The sequence below is a fragment of the Salmo salar genome, chromosome ssa13 (genome assembly GCF_905237065.1).
Source record: "Salmo salar chromosome ssa13, Ssal_v3.1, whole genome shotgun sequence".
Taxonomy (NCBI): Eukaryota; Metazoa; Chordata; class Actinopteri; order Salmoniformes; family Salmonidae; genus Salmo; species Salmo salar.
In genome coordinates, this window is record NC_059454.1 from 112414617 (window position 1) to 112427155 (window position 12539).

The 12539-nt window shown below is 44.8% G+C and overlaps 1 protein-coding gene across 1 annotated transcript in view; it reads left to right on the plus strand.

Annotated features, from left to right (window-relative positions):
* The first annotated feature begins 2102 nt into the window (after window positions 1-2102).
* The window catches only part of lpar1 (lysophosphatidic acid receptor 1), a 95808-nt gene continuing 85371 nt past the window's right edge, over window positions 2103-12539 (plus strand). The window contains exon 1 of the mRNA XM_045692704.1: window positions 2103-2420. The gene's annotated coding sequence lies outside the window, so the exon portion shown is untranslated. The remainder of the gene's footprint in view (window positions 2421-12539) is intronic.

Here is a 12539-nt window from a genome sequence, read left to right on the forward strand (position 1 = left end):
ATTTTGTAAATGACATCGCTGAAGTTGAGGATCGGTAGGATGGTCAGTTTTACGAGGGTATGTTTGGCAGCATGAGTGAAGGATGCTTTGTTGCGAAATAGGAAGCCGATTCTAGATTTAACTTTGGATTGGAGATGTTTGATGTGAGTCTGGAAGGAGAGTTTACAGTCTAACCAGACACCTACAGTGAGGGTAAAAAGTATTTGATCCCCTGCTGATTTTGTACGTTTGCCCACTGACAAAGTAATGATCAGTCTATAATCATGGGCTAGCTCCAGGCTAATTGGTGCTTGCTCCCGGACCGACGTTAGCCAGTACTTGGATAGCAGCTAGCTAGCTGTGAAGATCCAGGTGAAAATGTCCAGAGCTTGCGGTAGGAATCCGGGGATATGGAGAGAAAATAGGTCTGGTATGCTCTGGTTTGAGTTGTGTTGTACAAACTGGCGAGAGCTTTCCAAGCTAAAGGTTTGCTGATGACCGCTAGCAGTGGTTAGCTGACTACTAGCTAGTAGCTAGTGAGCTGGCTAGCTTCTGTTGGAGGATTCCAAATTTGAGGTGAATAATACTTTAGAAAAAAAACAGATCTGCACCACATTGGGTGAGGACGAAAGACGTCTGACTGCTACTCCATCTTGGATGACATAAGCATTATATATTACTGTACTGTTGGAGGTAGAAACACAAGCATTTCGCTGCAGCTGCGATAACATCTGGAAAAGATGTGTACTCTCCCAATAAAAATGTAATTGATTTGATGCACTGTTCTCACAAATCAGGCCATTTCTGAAATATTAAACTTTGTTGTAACCTGCTTACTTGAAGGGAAAATATGGCAATGTATACATATATTAAATAAAGTGTCCTACATGTACAACAGTTCTGCCAGAGCAAAAGAAAACTACACTGAACAAAAATATTAAAGCAACATGTAAAGTGTTGGTCCCATGTTTCATGTTTCAGCTGAAATAAAACATACGCACAAAAACAAACATAAAAAAACAAACAAACAAACAAAAAAATTGTATTTTTCTAAAATTTTGTGCACACATTTCTTTACATCCCTGTTAGTGAGCACTTTTCCTTTGCCAAGATAATCCATCCACCTGACAGGTGTGGCATATCAAGAAGCTGATTAAACAGGATGATCATTACACGGGTGCACCTTGTGCTGGGGACAATAAAAGACCACTCTAAAATGTGCAATTTTGTCACACAACACAATGGCACAGACTTATCAAGTTTTGAGGGAGCGTGCAATTGGCATGCTGACTACAGGAATGTCCACCAGAGCTGTTGCCAGATAATTGAATGTTCATTTCTCTACCTAAAGCCGTCTCCAACGTTGTTTTGTCAGTAAGTCCAACCGGCCTCACAACCACAGACTGCGTGTGTGGCGTCATGTGGGTGAGCAGGTTTGCTGATGTCAACGTTGTGAACAGAGTGCCCCTTGGCATAAGCTATGGACCACGAACATAATTGCATTTTATCGATGCACAGAGATACCGTGACGAGATCCTGAGGCCCAATGTCATTCCATTCATCCGCTTCTTCCAAGGCCTGCATACTCACCAGACATGTCACCCATTAAACATGTTTGGGATGCTCTGGATCGACGTGTATGACAGCGTGTTCCAGTTCCCACCAATATCCAGCAACTTCGCACAGCCATTGAAGAGGATTGGGACAACATTCCACAGGCCACAATCAACAACTCAGGTACTGACTGGTTTTCTGATCCACGCCCCAATCTTTTTTTTAAGGTATCTGTGACCAACAGATGCAGATCTGTATTCCCAGTCATGTGAAATCCATAGATTAGGACCTAATGAATTCATGTAAATTGACTGATTTCTATATATGAACAGTAACTCAGTAAAATCTTTTAAATTGTTGCAAGTTGTGTTTATATTTTTGTTCAGTATTAATCAAAGTAGAAAATATAGGAATCTAATTGGTAAAGAATAATTGTGTTCTGTCTATCTAGCTCACTCTCTATCTCTCTCTCTCTCTCTCTCTCTCTCTTTACAAGTCTCTGAAAAATGTGTTTTCAATTACGCACTCAAGAAAAAAAAAATCGTGTGTGTAGTGTGTGTGACGTCATGTACAGACAGTGGTCCCGTTCTGTCGAGTGGCACACAGGGCTCTGTGAGACACGAGAGAAGAGAGAGAGAGAGACGGAGCCCTCGGGAACTATTCAATCAGAAATAAAATAAAACACACTTCTCTTCATGGACTGTAAAATTAAAACATTACTTACCATTTGCTTGGATTGGAAGAATCAACACATGCGATTCTGACGGACGACCTGAAATAACGGAATTCACTTTTTTTGGGGGGGGGGATTTTAGGTAGGCACTCCGAAATAATATATTTTTGAGGTTCAAGCAACATTTTCGAAATATCGCTGAGAAGGAACAACTGTAAGTATAATTTAGATTTCTGATTAATTTAAATGTAATAGGTATGTTACGCGCAGGACTGGAGACTGTGTGCGGCTGAATCAGGATACATTGTTGCGCCAACGCGACTGAGCAGCGGTGCCTCATAAAACCGTTAACTTTGCCATTAGTTTCATTAATTAATCTTATTTTTTTTCCACTAGAAAACATAATGACAGAGCATTACATATGATGAAACGTGGGCTTTGGAAAATGGGAATACATTTTAGCTACAGTATGTGTTGCAACATCGATCGCTTTGGGCAGTTTTTTCCCCCTTTTTCTTCGATGACATTCCGCCTCTCTCTCTCTCTCTCTCTCTCTCTCTCTCTCTCTCTCTCTCTCTCTCTCTCTCAGGATCTCTCTGTACTCGCTCTCTCTTTCTGTTCTCACTTTCTCTGTATCCATATTGTCTAAAATCTCATTATTCAGAATTAAACACCTAGTTGATGTATTCATCCAGGCTCTATGCTGTCCTGTAGTTTTATACAGATTATTGGAGTCCTTTGCTTAAACTTTGGCCGGCACATATCGATAGTCATCAAATATTCGTCCTGTGTTTTGGCTGGTCTACTATGCCTTGGTATACTCTACCTCCCCGCTGGGCACAAACTGGTTGAATAAACGTTGTTTCAATGTAATTTGTCAACATAGAGTATTCATGAAAAAAATACATTGGATTTTATAATTGAGGGTCAAATTTCAACCACAGGATTATGTTATCATGGTAACCAAATGTTAACATAGACAAACCTTGTATAAAATATGTTGAATTTGTACCTTTATAAAAACAATGTTAGATCTTCAATGTTATATCCACTATACAAAAAATGGATCTGCTTACAGCTACCCGTGGTCTCCCATTCAGGATTTTTAACCAAGCCAAGCCCTGATTATGTATAATAGTTGTCGCCGACTATTACCAAGTGCTATGGTGAGAATGATTGTTGAGAGATCTCCACTTAAAAACGAAATCGATTAACATTTCCTATTGATGTTGTTCGAAAGTTGTTTAACAGAGCAAATTAAATGTGACTATACTTTATTTATCATATATATTTAAAGATGTTTTTTTTTTAGGCCTATAGCGTTTACAAAGTCATCAACAGCTGTTGTTTAAATCCTTCCCAGAATTCAACTGTGAAATAGACAATACAATAGGCCTATGGTTTCACGCTCTGATTGATTATAAATGTCATGATATTTAGTGATATTGAATTGTGTTTTGTTGTCAACACAACCAGATATCAACATTTAAAGGAGATGTGTCTTCTGATTGGATAGATCCGTCTGAGCCTCTGACTGAGTCTGGCTTCAATTCCAGTTTAACTACAAATTAATCATTTACATGTTGAATTCACGTCTCCAGCTCAACCAAACATCAAAGGCAGCCATTTCCTGCAGTCAAATGTCCTATTGGCCTCAGGGATGGAATGTTATTCATATTTTACATAATTAATAAACAAAGGAGAAAATCTGGTGTTTCTATGTCAAATCGTTTTGTTATATTTCAGTCTTCTGTGAGGTATATAAAGTGTAATATTGGGATGCAAACTCAACATTTTATACATTTTAACTCTATGTCTGACATGTTACATGTGTCTTCTTTTTGTTAAGCCCATAACCATGTATACATTTGTTTCAAAGTAGATTTTTTTTTAAGACTAACAAGAATTACTCTTTGTGACCCTTGATTGAGCCCATAGAAGTCAAAGGTTAAATAATAGGACTAATTCAAATCAAACTTTATTTAAAAAAAAACATCCACATTTTGATTTGATTTAGTCCTATTCTTTAATTTTAGATTTTTAGTTGAGATGAAGATGTGAATCCAACATATTAATGATTAATTTGTAGTTAAACTGGAATTGAAGCCAGACTCAGTCAGAGGCTCAGACGGATCTATCCAATCAGAAGATACATCTCCTTTAAATGTTGATATCTGGTTGTGCTGACAACAAAACACAATTCAATATAAATTATTTAATACAGTAATTAGTCTAAAGTTAAGGCTATTTACAAACTAATGTAACGTTCAACCTTTAAATTAGTAGCACATCCATGGCCACATTTTGAGGTTACTGTAACTATAAATGTCTTCTGATGTAATCATAGAAAGCGTACATGTTCAAGATGGCGTAGGTCGTCACAGGTCAAGATGGCATGCCTAGGTCATCACAGGTCAAGATGGCATGCCTAGGTCATCACAGGTCAAGATGGCATGCCTAGGTCATCACAGGTCAAGATGGCATGCCTAGGTCGACACAGGTCTAGATGGCATGCCTAGGTCATCACAGGTCAAGATGGCATGCCTAGGTCATCACAGGTCAAGATGGCATGCCTAGGTCATCACAGGTCAAGATGGCATGCCTAGGTCATCACAGGTCAAGATGGCATGCCTAGGTCGACACAGGTCTAGATGGCATGCCTAGGTCATCACAGGTCTAGATGGCATGCCTAGGTCATCACAGGTCTAGATGGCATGCCTAGGTCGTCACAGGTCAAGATGGCATGCCTAGATCATCACAGTCAAGATGGCATGCCTAGGTCATCACAGGTCTGTGGAGATCTTCACAATTGCTGTAATAATCCGCACAGAATCTGGAACAGCACTGATCACTTGAACCGTGTGCTATTAATCTCAACTGTAATCCAGGTCCGTTGGTTCCGCTATTAGATGAAGCACAGTGATAACACACATTGTGTTCCCATTTGACCTTTGAACTTCGCTGTGCTTTTAAATGGTTGAAAGAGCAGTGATAACACATTGGACATTCAACTAACTTTTGGCTGTCTTTTTGAGTGGGTGAATAGAAGATGTAATCTCATTGATCAACGTCTCAACCAAATATGACCAAATTATCCACGTTGAAATGACATTGTAGGGTCTGAGACTCTGAGGGCTGTGTTCACTGGTTTGACCTGTGCTGAGGACTCAAGTCTCAATAATAACGTTTTGTGCTGAACTCACTCCGGTTTTAACACGGTGTTGTGCTCTGTGAGATGCTATAGACACGGTCAACCAGAGGATTACCTTGGACATTGAGATCATAGTTATTATGTACACTCATACTGTATAATACCTTGATGTGCGTAATTACACAGATTCCTGTTCTGATATGACCAAAACAAACTCAGCCAATAAGGCCTCTGGTAAGAAGGCCCTGGTATGAGCTTCACCATGTAAACACAATGGGCATCAGCATAACAGGGACGTGAGACATGAGGTGAGAGGTTGATTGAAGTCACCTTGTTTGTTTTCCTTTATAGTGCTTTGGTCCAAAACAGTACGATGTGTAGGGAAAAGGGTGCCATTTGGGACTTAGGGAAAAGGGTGCCATTTGGGACTTAGGGAAAAGGGTGCCATTTGGGACTTAGGGAAAAGGGTGCCATTTGGGACTTAGGGAAAAGGGTGCCATTTGGGACTTAGGGAAAAGGGTGCCATTTGGGACTTAAGCTTTCAAGACAACTGAGAACTTGAAGAGAAAAAAAAAGAGGTCAAATCATGACGTCAGGAATCTTCTGGTCGGAAACTAGGAGCTCCGAAAAGATGCCAAAGTTTCCCGACTTGGAATTCCAAGTTGGAAAACCTTTCAAAACATTTTTTCTCCGTCTGAGCAATTTTTTTCCCCCAGAGTTCCCAGTTGTCTTGAACGCACTGAAGTTGAAAGCCTAAGATTTCTGAGATCCCAGATGTTTTGAATGTGGCGTATCTAAATGTGACAAATGGTCAGCACTGATACTGATGGCTGGTGGTGTCATTAGTGTTAAAACTAATCAGATAAGAAGAGCCTGCACCAACCAGCGAGTCAGGTGGGGTGTAGACCAGACAGGAGAGATCTGAGTGGTGTACCACCCTTCCAATGCCCTGTCATGCCCTGCTCCGCCCTGTTCTGCACCGCCTTGTCCTGTCATGCATGCAGCGCCCTGTCCTGTCATGCCCTGCCCTGTCCTGTCATGCCCTGCTCCGCCCTGTCATGCCCTGCTCCGCCCTGTTCTGCACCGCCCTGTCCTGTCATGCCCTGCAGCGCCCTGTCATGCCCTGCCCTGTCCTGTCCTGTCCTGCACCGCCCTGTCCTGTCCTGCCCTGCCCTGTCCTACCTTACCCTGCACTGCCCTGGCATGCCCTAAACCACCCTGTCCTGCCTTGCCCTGCACCATTCTGCCCTGCACCACTCTGTCCTGCCCTGCACCGCCTTGGCCTGTCTTGCCCTGTCCTGTCCTGCATCGCCCTGTCCTGTCCTGCCCTGCCCTGTCCTGCACCGCCTTGGCCTGTCCTGTACTGCCCTGCCCTGGCCTGTCCTGCACCGCCATGGCCTGTCCATGGCCTGCCCTATCCTGCATCGCCCTGTCCCGCCCTTGCCTGTCCTGCATTCCCATGCCCTGCACCTCCCACAACACCACCCCCATCAATATACATCAGCCCCAGCCCTATACCCAAGCGTAAACCCTAGCCCCAGCCCTATACTTCAGCTACAGCCAAATACCCCAGCCCTAAACCCTAGCAACAGCCCTATACTTCAGCCCCAGCCTCAGCAACATCCCTATCCCCCAGCCCTACACCCCATCCCCTTCCCTATACCCCTAAACACTATCCATATACTCCAGCTGTAAACCCTATCCATATACCCCAGCCTCAGCCCCAGCCCTATACACCAGCCCTGTACCACAGCCCTTAACCCTATTCTTAGCCATATAGCCCAGCCTCAACCCTAATCCCAAGTCCCAACCCCAGCCATATACCCCAGCCAAAAACCCTAGCCCCAGCCCTATACCTCAGCACTATACCCCAGCCCTGTACCCCAGCCCTATACCTCAGCACTATACCCCAGCCATATACCCCAGCCAAAAACCCTAGCCCCAGCCCTATACCTCAGCACTATACCCCAGCCATATACCCCAGCCAAAAACCCTAGCCCCAGCCCTATACCTCAGCACTATACCCCAGCCCTATACCCCAGCCCTATACCCAGCCTCAGCCACAGCCCTATACCTCAGCACTATACCCCAGCCCTATACCCCAGCCCTATACCCCAGCCAAAAACCCTAGCCCCAGCCCTATACCTCAGCACTATAACCCAGCCCTATATCCCAGCCCTATACCCCAGGCCCAGCCCTATACCTTAGCCCTATAACCCAGCCCTATACCTTAGCCCTATACCCCAGCCCTATACCCCAGCCCTATACCAAAGCCTCAGTACTATACCCCAGCCCTATTCCCCAGCCCCAGCCCCTGTGGACAACTATAAATACCTAGGTGTCTGGTTAGACTGTAAACTCTCCTTCCAGACTCATATTAAGCATCTCCAATCCAAAATTAAATTTAGAATCTGCTTCCTATTTCGCAACAAAGCCTACTTCACTATCCTACCGATCCTTGACTTCGGCGATGTCATTTATAAAATAGCCTCCAACACTCTACTCAGCAAACTGGATGCAGTCTATCACAGTGTCATCCGTTTTATCACCAAAGCCCCATATACTATCCACCACTGCGATCTGTATGCTCTCGTTGGCTGGTCCTCGCTACATATTCGTCTCCAAACCCACTGACTCTAGGTCATCTATAAGTCTTTGCTAGGTAAAGCCCCACCTTATCTCAGCTCACTGGTCACCATAGCAGCACCCACACGTAGCACGCGCTCCAGCAGGTATATTTCACTGGTCACCCCCAAAGCCAATTCCTCCTTTGGCCGCCTTTCCTTCCAGTTCTCTGCTGCCAATGACTGGAACGAACTGCAAAAGTCACTGTTGGAGACTAATATCTTCCTCTCTAACTTTAAGCGTCAGAGCAGCTTACCGATCGCTGCAGCTGTACACAGCCCATCTGTAAATAGCCCACCCAACCAACTACCTACCTCATCCCCATATTTGTTTTTGTTTTTCTGCTCTTCTGCACACCAGTATTTCTACTTGCACGTCCTCATCGGTACATCTATCACTCTAGTGTTAATTTGCTAAATTGTAATAACTTCACTACTATGGCATATTTCCTGCCTTACCTCCTTACTTCATTTGCACACACTGTACACAGATTGTTCTATTGTGTTATTGACTATATGTTTGTTTATCCCATGTGCAACTCTGTGTTGTTGTTATTGTCGCACTGCTTTGCTTTATCTTGGCCAGGTCGCAGTTGTAAATGAGAACTTGTTCTCAACTGGCCTACCTGGTTAAATGAAGGTGAAATAAAAAATAAAAAATAAAATAAAATATACCTTAGCCCAATACCCCAGCCCTATACCTTAGCCCTATACCCCAGCCCTATATCCCAGCCCTATACCCCAGCCCCAGCCCTATATCCCAGCCCTATACCCCAGCCCCAGCCCTATACCTTAGCCCTATACCCCAGCCCTATACCAAAGCCCTATACCTTAGCCCTATACCCCAGCCCCAGCCCTATATCCCAGCCCTATACCCCAGCCCTATACCCCAGCCCTATACCCCAGCCCCAGTCCTATACCTTAGCCCTATACCCCAGCCCTATACCTTAGCCCTATACCACAGCCCTAAACCCCAGCCCTATACCTCAGCCCCAGCCCTATATCCCAGCCCTATACCCCAGGTCCAGCCCTATACCTTAGCCCTATAACCCAGCCCTATATCCCAGCCCTATACCCCAGGCCCAGCCCTATACCTTAGCCCTATAACCCAGCCCTATGCCTTAGCCCTATAACCCAGCCCTATACCCCAGTCCTATACCCCAGGTCCAGCCCTATACCTTAGCCCTATAACCCAGCCCTATATCCCAGCTCTATACCCCAGGCCCAGCCCTATACCTTAGCCCTATAACCCAGCCCTATACCTTAGCCCTATAACCCAGCCCTATACCTTAGCCCTATAACCCAGCACTATAGCCCAGGCCGAGCCCTATACCTTAGCCCTATAACCCAGCCCTATACCCCAGCCCTTTACCTTAGCCCTATACCTTAGCCCTATACACCAACCCTATAGCCAGCCCTATACCCATCTGCAGCCCCCGTCCTTTACCCCAGCCCTAAACCCTATCCCAGCCCTATACCCCAGCCCCAGCCCTGTACCCCTAAACCCTATCCCAGCCCTATACCCCAGCCTCAGAGCCAGCCCTATACCCTAGCCCCAGCCCTATGCCCCAGCCTCAGCCCCAGCCCAACACCCCAGCCTCAGGCCTGTACCCCAGCCTCAGACCCAGCCCAACACCCCAGCCCCAGGCCTATACCCCAGCCTCAGCCCCAACCCTACACCCCAGCCCCAGGCCTGTACCCCAGCCTCAGCCCCAGCCCTACACCCCAGCCCCAGGCCTGTACCCCAGCCTCAGCCACAGCCCTACACCCCAGCCCCAGGACTGTACCCCAGCCTCAGAGCCAGCCCAACACCCCAGCCCCAGGCCTATACCCCAGCCTCAGATCTATACCCCCATCTCAGCCCTATATCCCAGCCCCAGCCCTTCCTGCTCACACCCAGGGCTGGCTTTATTTTCTATTAGACTTTTTTTCCATGTGTGAAGCCCATCACACTGTAGGAATGGTGTCTCGTGGTGTCTTAAATACCCCCCATAGCCAGCCAACCCATACATGCAGACCTGGGAACAGTTATATTTCAATCTATAGCAGACCCAATAACAACTCAGCCATGGCTGTAAATTGGACAGTGCAGTTAGATTAATTAACTTCTTCGGGATCGGTGTGCCTTCCACAGGATGGTTAAGCTAACGTAGGCTAATGTGATTATCATGAGGTTGTAAGTAACAAGAACATTTCCCAGGACATAGACATGTCTGATATTGGCAGAAAGACTAAATTCTTGTTAGTCTAACTGCACTGTCCAATTTACAGTAGCTATTACAGTGAAAGAATACCAAGCTATTGTTTGAGGAGAGTGCACAGTTATGAACATGAAAAGTTATTAATAAACCAATGAAGCACATACAACATAGCTGAATACAATATGTACAGGAAGTGGAAATGACTTTAACCGTTATTATCGACTATTATTAATTAATATTAAAAGTCTCACCAAGGCAGATATTCTTAACCACAAGTTTTTATTTTAGTGTGAATTTCTAATTAATCTTGTGACGCGTCAGGTTTTTTGTCCCTGTATGAAACAGATTGCATCACCAAGGAAATGACAGGCATGTTCATCAGAGTCAGAGTCACGTTTCAGAGTACCTCTGTTGTTGTCCAGGGTAACCAGGACTTCCTGGTCAGTTCCAGGGATGATGATGCATGGATCAGAATCACACAGCGTCATTCAATTGGCCTACTTTATTATCTTCAGAGAACGTGTTTTTTTTTCTAGTTCGATTTGAGTCAAATGTAGTAAAAGTGTGGGATCTCCGTGGAGGCTGTGGTTACTGGAATGACGATCAAAGATCAGCAATAAGCTTTTACAGTAGATACGATGGGCCAGGATCAAATGATTCTTTACTCGGCATCATGTTCATTGCATATCTGAAAAATCCAAAATGGTGAATACCAGTGGAGGCTGCTGAGGGGAATAACGGCTCATAATAATGTCCAGAACGGAGCAAATGGAATGGCATCAAACACCTGGAAACCATGGAAACCATGTGTTTGATGTATTTGATACCATTCCACTGATTCCGCTCCAGTCATTACCACGAGCCCGTCCTCCCCAATTAAGGTGTCACCAACCTCCTGTGGTGAATACAAAGACATTTTTAAAGTTCTGACCCACATACGCAGAATATTTCAATTAATTGGATCACATATTAATTTAATTTTAGTCACTTTAGTCATAGTATGCAGTCAGAGAGTATAAAACATAGTATGCAGTCAGAGAGTATAAAACATAGTTTGCTAATACATTTTTGCTGAATCAGTGTGATGAGTTAAAGAAAAGAGAAGTGTTGTATATGTGGTCCTCAGATGTTCTCTAGCCTGAAACCCAGACCTATTTTGTGCTAACATTCCACTCCTTGTACCAAACAATTTGGCGTGAAGTGTCAATGAGTGAAATGTTAGCACAAACAGACTGATGCTTACTACCCAGGCTAGCTCTTCTCATTCGATATGCTGTTTGTCTTCTGACAGCAGCACATGTTGGGTTAGAGTTAGATGGATTGGAGCTGCTGACCAGATGCACTGTGGGTACAACAAAGCCTCACCCAGAGATGGTCCTTATTATCTTAAGACGCCCTCAGAGCCTCAGAGCTCTCGGTGCCGACACCAGAAGACCAGGGCCTGGGTCCTGCAATGTGTTAAAGAGATCTATAGAGGAGAGAAGGGGGGTGGGGTAGAGAGAAAGACTGAGAGAGTCGAGAGCGAGAAGTCTCCCTTGTTAAATGGTCTTCCCACCACAATGCGACATCCTGTATAAATAAAGGTTAAATAAAAAAAACCTGAGAGATTGCGAGAGAGAGAGAGAGAGAGAGAGAGAGAGAGAGAGAGAGAATCTTCCCACTGAGAGAGCCTGGCCGTCCCCCCCTGTGTGTCTGTTATTGATCTGCCAGAGGTTCTGAGCCTGCATTCCTCCCTCCCTCCTCTCCCCCTGAGTAGTAAGGTTCAAGGCAGCTGTGGAGAGAGAAAGAGTGAAACAAGGAGAGAGGGAAGGGGGAGAGAAGAGGGGGAGAGTAAAAGAGGAACCAGAATGCCACATGGAAGTAGTTTTCATCTCTTCAGCAGTATTAACTACACAGAACTAGCTAACTATAGGAAGGAGAGGGAGGAGGAGAGAGGGAGGAGAGGAGGAGGAGAGAGGGAGGAGAGGAGGAGGAGAGAGAGAGGAGAGGAGGAGGAGAGAGGGAGGAGTCAGATTATAGTAAATGGAGACATGATGTGAACAGCTAGGGTAACAAACGCTCACTGTTCTGTTCTCAGACTTTAATGATGGGAACCAACCGGTCTTTTCTGCACAAAGGACCAGCACTTGTGAGGTATGATCACTGCTGGTGCTAACTGTTTACGTTTGTTTTATTTTTTTGTGGAGGTCCACTACACATTACGGATTTTCTGGAAACCTGATTTGTCGTGGCTAAAGGTAAAGATTTCTGTGCATGTGCCAGATCCATTTTTCTGTAGCTGCTGCACACTCTGCTGCTCATATTTGGGGTCCACACAAAACATGAAACATGACATAATACAGAACATTAATAGACAA